Raw genomic sequence first — 5,914 nt, forward strand, 5'->3', positions numbered from 1 at the left:
ATTTAAAAAAGGGAGTTAGCTACAAGTGAAATAAATGAAAATAAATAATTGACAAGTGCCGCCACAGCACCCCCTAACCTGCATGAGGTGAACCTATGTGAGGTTACACACTCCACGTATACCTAGTTACAGCCCTGCTGTAGCTTATTGGATGTCCAGGTTTGTTTGTGTATGCTCCGAGTGTCTCAGGCCAAGTACATGGAGGGTAATTCCAAGTTGATCGCAGCAGGAAATTTTTTAGCAGTTGGGCAAAACCATGTGCACTGCAGGGGGGGGGCAGATATAACAATTGCAGAGAGAGTTAGATTTGGGTGGGTTATTTTGTTTCTGTGCAGGGTAAATACTGGCTGCTTTATTTTTACAGTGCAATTTAGATTGCAGATTGAACTCACCACACCCAAATCTATCTCTCTCTGCACATGTTATATCTGCCCCCCCCCCCCCCTGCAGTGCACATGGTTTTGCCCAACTGCTAAAAAATGTCCTGCTGCGATCAACTTGGAATTACCCCCATTGTCTGCTAATTAGGTCAGACCACACAAATGGGCTACTTTCACTAGTGAAAAGTCAATTTGATATACCATATATTACCAAATAATAGAAATAAACCAAAAAATTCAACCCAATAATATAAACAATATTATTATCATTTTAGTATCTATGCGACATTATATTTCACATATAACCCAGACTCTTTATCACTCCTGTTATTTAAATCTAGTGCATAAAGACATAAACATGCACCTTTAGTTTCAAGGTCTACAACCTAGTGACATCTGTCCTATAAATGACTGTGCATTTATGAGTGTCAGTACCACAAAGTACCAACATGTTCTCTATAGGATAGCATCCTGCTTTAAATGAAAAGTGTTACTCAGCAGTAGTCCGTGTCTGCGATGTGTCAGTTCTGGGCGTGTCCGGTTCTGAGATATTGGAATTACTGAGCTGTGATTGGAGGCCTGGGGAGATCACGTAGGGTAATACTAGGTGACGTTGTGTGGGGTGACTGTTATCAGCTCCTGGAATTCTGTTATTGCTGATTGGAATGATATGTAAATTCCCACTCACTGGTTTGTGACACAAACACACTCTCTCTCTCTCTCTCTCTCTCTCTCTTTATGAAATTGAGTTCTCTGTAACCAACCACAGGCACTTTGTCTAATTATATATCTCTGGATTCCAATACCTGATATTAGCAGAATTGTCAAGGTCATCATGTTCAAAGGGCAGCATGGCTTTCAGGCACTTTGCATTCAACTCAAATGTCACACATTTATATAGTTATATTTCAGAGGCACTAAGTATGGTAAGTACCACATTTAAATTATAAACTCTTAGCGTAGGTTTCCATCTGCTCACTCTGCTCATGCTTATTCTAAAAGTCAGTATATAAAATCTATATTTTTGCATTGTTCAACAGCTGTTATATTATATAGTCTTAGGGGCCTATTCATCATCGGAGGCACGAGTAGCAGCGGGGGATGCTGATTACCAGAGCAGTTTAGCATTGCTCCGGTGTGGGGGGACAGCTGCTCCATAAAGAATCTATACTTTCAGGGATCATTTCTATAGGCAATGAAGGGAGAAATGTTCTTGAAAGTGTCTAAACTCGCCAACCACCATGATGAGTTTAAGAGCTCTCTTCTCAGCATGAGGGCAGTTAGCAAATCTGTTTCATGCAGATGTTGTTTGCTTTTGATGACTGTCCTACTTCTTTATAAAGAAGTGGTAGAATAGGGCTCATTCAGAGTGGCTGATTACACACTTTAATATCAATTATGGTTAACTTATGTGTTTTTTAAAACCAAGTTTGTATATAGTTTAAAAAAAAAAAAAAAAAGAATCTGTCCCAGCGACCAATAACACTGGGGATAATTCAGACTGCAGCGATCGCAGTCTGAATTACTGTGTGGAGTGCGCACGCACAGCGGCCGCACTACGCATGAGCACCCCGGGAGCCCAGTGAGATGCTATCAGCATCTCACTGACTGCGATCGCCTCTGCCTGATTGACAGGCAGAGGCGATCGTGGGGCGGGAGGGGTCGTGCCAATGGCGTTCCGCAGTCCGGACAAAGGAATATGCTGAATATTATGCTTTCCTATTGGGCCCCTTATAATGAATGGTCCTATTACTTAAGGCATGCAGAAGCTAGCATTTCCGCATGCATAACGGGCCCATAATGATGAATAAGCCCCTTAGTGACAAAAGTAAACGACTGTCATTCAGCACAGTTGTTTCATCGGCTGATCCGATAGATTATCATTCAGTATATGTCCTGGCCAAGTTAACAAATTAGCCCAGACATAAGATGGTCATTCAGACCCGGCCGCTCATGTGTCCCGCAGCGCAATTTTGCCGATAGCACAGCGGCTGCATGGACACATGCATTGCGGTCGCATCCCTGATGGATGCGATTGCAATGTTATTGACAGCGGCAGGGTGTTTTTGGCGCAGCAACGCAGCGTTGGGGGGTGGGCCGGGCCAGTTTTCAGGGCGGCTGCGTGACATCACACGCAGCTGCTCCAATAAAACAAATGCCCGCTGATGCCAGGGGTCAACTTTAGTTCTGATGCGTCCGCAATCTAATTGCGGACGCATCGGAGGGCGGCCTCACACGTGCTTAGCGGCCTTGCCCTGTGCTGGGCGGCCCCCAGCATGTGTAGAGATGAATGCAGATCTGGCTGTATATGCTGCCATCTACATTTATCTCTGAATAACCCACATAGTCTTTTTAGCTAGGTCCATTGAGATGTATTATTACAGTCACTCAGGGACGGACTGGCCATCTGGCACTGCTGACAAATGCTGATGGCCTGATGGGCCGGCCTGGCATAACTGCTTGGCATGCCTCCCAACTGTCCAGCAGGGCAGTCCCGCTAATCGGACCATCCCGCTGTCCCAGCCACGGGCTGCAGTGGCTCTAGTCGGCCACCTGAAATACAGAAAGACGAGGCGTGCCGCTAGGCCACACCCCCATGAGAGCGGCCATGCGCTTGCTAGAATAATGGGGCTTTGTCAGACCCTCAGTCCACCCCTAGAGTCACTAATACGTGCATGGCATGGCTGGTCATTCATTTCAGCTACACAATTTGATGTGGGAAATATCATGGCTATGGCCATTCCTTCCATGGCACAAGCTGAGAATATTGGGCATAACATTTTTTTGGATGCAATGGGCGATTATCACACAACGGGGTGATTATCAGCATACTGCGCATGAGTTGTGATCACAATGTGCCTGCGAGAAGGTGCCGCTGCGATTTCGCTCACAATGAGGATTTCATGGCGAAGTGATTGATAGTAAGAGACCATTTGGAGGTGTTAATGTGGAAATTACTGGGAGTGGTTGGGAAATCACAGGCGTGTTATGTCCGCTTTCAGGGTGTGAATCTGCTGACGGCTATGAGCTCATACGTGCAATAACATGGCGTCTGAGGCGATACTGCTGTGTACAGTCTGTATAGCTACAAGGCAACGCTTACAGGCGACGTTCCTCGTTTTTGCATATAGGTCGTGACTGTGTACGCAATTGCAAATGAGTTACCGATAGCTCCGGTGGGCGTCTCTTCTTATTTCAGGGTGACAGTGTCACTTGCTAACATTAGCATTTCTGTAGCCTAGGTCACTCTTCCCAGTGCATACGTGTGCCAATATAAATTAGGCCTATTGTCTCAAGTAACACCAGGTGAGATTCTTTCTCCATTTTTCATTTAATTGCTTTGGAATTATATGAAATTCGTAAGCTTTTTACATTCTTTTACTATTTAAAAAAATAAATAAATCAGCCATTTGACTTTTAAAAGCATTTATTATTTTCCTTTTGCACACTAACATCATTCTATATGATTCTGCTAATGAAATGATCACTTTTCTAGGGTCCAGGAAGGTCTCCCCACTTTTTCATGAAATTCTACCACATCGTATTTTGTAGACAATTTGCACACCCCTGCCGCGAGTACCACCAATAGGCATTTCTAAATGGATTGGCAAATTGTTGGGTGCACACCTAATTGGATTGACCCCACAATCTCTCTGCATATTTTAGATGTAACACCCCCCCTGCAGGAGAGGGGGCAGGTATAACATGTGCAGAGAGAGTTAGATTTGGGTGGGGTGTGTTCAAACTGAAATCTAAATTGCAGTGTAAAAATAAAGCAGCCAGTATTTACCCTGCACAGAAACAAAATAACCCACCCAAATTTAACTCTCTCTGCACATGTTATATCTGCCCCCCCTGCAGTGCACATGGTTTTACCCAACTGCTAACAAATTTGCTGCTGCAATCAGATCTGAATTACCCCCTAAGTCATCTGTGGAGGGAGTGCACTCTAATACCCCTTAGCACGGGTCGCAGCCATGTCGCCTGACACGGCTGCGGCCCGTGCTACAGCCCCCTTTCCCACAGCGCTCACCAACCCGGCATATTGCCGGGTTGGTGACGCTGCTAGTGATGCGGCAGGGGCGGTGCTGGGAGATCACATGATCTCCCAGCGCCGCCCTCCCATACACTATGAACGGGAGCCGCGTCGCCTCGACACGGCTCCCGTTCACACTACACAGCTTACCGGGTTGAACACGTGTTCAACCCGGCAAGCTACCCGGGTAGGATTCCCGGATCACTTGATCCGGGAATTTGCAGGGGGGGCCGTTTCCACTAGGGAAAAACACGGGTAAATGCGTACCCCCGCGCATTTACCCGTGTTTTAAAAGCTAGTGGAAAAGGGGAATTAGTGCTTTGGGTAGCCTCGACTGAATGCCGCTGTGTAAAATGTTGTTGACTTATAAATAGAGGACAATAAATCAGTCATATTTATAATCTTTTTACTGCCACTCAATAAGGGTGAAACAGTGAAACAGAAGACTCTGAGACTGCTTGTTGGGCACGTATATTGCTGATTCAAGATCTGTCTCTATCTCATCCGCTCATTCAGCATCAGACTAAGCAAACAGTAACACGCCAGATACTCACCCATTAGCCCTTCTGTATGTAGCCAGCAAATATATTGATTAAATCTGTGAACAGAGAAAGGAAATATCCCTAAACTATTAGCTAATATAAAAGCATTTTTCTTAGGCACATAACACCGTCCTCAAGGCCAAGAACATGATAGCTACAGCTATATCTGTATCCAAGTTGAAAGATGTAATTGCTTAGAAGATAAAGAATAAATGATAACAGTTGACAATAATCGTCAAGGACACTGGGCTGGTGCATCAGTTTGTTCCGTGTAACTCAGTGTAATAATACAATCCCATTCTAAAGTTTCACGCAGGATTAATTAATTACTATTACAACATAGAGGAAAAACAGAAAATGAGAAATGTATGCAGCCTGCAGAGTACGTTAGGTGGTCAGTATTGGCGTTGGCTTGCTGACATATCATTACATAAGGGGGCAATACAGTATTATTACGCTTATATTGTGATGTGTTTACTTTAGGAATATGTTGGTTTTGGAACATCCCCATAATGTTATTATACTATATTAGGGTTAGGCTGTGTTTAGAGTTAGGCTGCAGTTAAGGTTAGGCTGTGGTTAGTGTTAGGTTTAGGGTTAGGCTGCGGGTAGGGTTAAACTGTGGTTAGGGTTAGGTTTAGGGTTAGTCTGTGGTTAATGTTAATGTGGTTAATGTGGTTAGGGTTAGGTTTAGCCAGTGGTTAGGGTGCTGTTAGTGTTAGGATGTGGTTAGTGTTAGGTTTAGGGTCAGTCTGTGAGTAGGGTTTGGCTGCAGTTAAAGTTAGGTTTAGGGTCAGTCTGTGATTAGGATTAGGCTGTGGTTTGGCTCTGGTTAGTGTTAGGTTTAGGGTTTGGTTGTGGTTAGTGTTAGGTTTAGGGTTTGGCTGTAATTAGATTTAGGCTGCAGTTAAGGTTAGGTTTAGGCTGTGGTTAGGGTTAGGGTGCGGTTAGAGTTA

General features: G+C 44.5%; 1 non-coding gene across 1 annotated transcript; it reads left to right on the top strand.

Moving 5' to 3' along the window:
- Window positions 1–1,541: 1,541 nt before the first annotated feature.
- Window positions 1,542–1,754, top strand: LOC134938233 (small nucleolar RNA U3). Its single transcript, XR_010180821.1, has one exon. It is a non-coding gene; the product is annotated as a small nucleolar RNA U3 (small nucleolar RNA).
- The last annotated feature ends 4,160 nt before the right edge of the window (window positions 1,755–5,914 follow it).

Source organism: Pseudophryne corroboree, chromosome 6 (assembly GCF_028390025.1).
Source record: "Pseudophryne corroboree isolate aPseCor3 chromosome 6, aPseCor3.hap2, whole genome shotgun sequence".
Lineage (NCBI taxonomy): Eukaryota > Metazoa > Chordata > Amphibia > Anura > Myobatrachidae > Pseudophryne > Pseudophryne corroboree.